The following is a 306-nucleotide window of genomic DNA, read 5'->3' as shown; positions in this document are numbered from 1 at the left end:
ACATTAACACCCCGAGAAATACACGGGTATTCAGGTCATATATTAAACATTTTCTGCTCCCTTAATAACAGAGCATGCTCACGTTATAATGAACACTGGGAAGTTGACGAGATGTTCGAGTTGATTGGGGTTGTTTTTTTCCACCATCTGGGGTCGGTCATTCCCCCTTTATGCCCAGTCACTACACAGGGAAAAACGAAAGCTCTCTCTCTGTGTAGCGAATTTTCTTCACAGCATGTGGTCTCAATGCTCGAGCGAACACGAGAGAAACAGCATTCGTTGAAGACTGATTCACGGCCCTGTCTG

Source organism: Babylonia areolata, chromosome 8, assembly GCF_041734735.1.
Source record: "Babylonia areolata isolate BAREFJ2019XMU chromosome 8, ASM4173473v1, whole genome shotgun sequence".
Lineage (NCBI taxonomy): Eukaryota > Metazoa > Mollusca > Gastropoda > Neogastropoda > Buccinidae > Babylonia > Babylonia areolata.
This window is presented reverse-complemented; position numbering follows the sequence as displayed.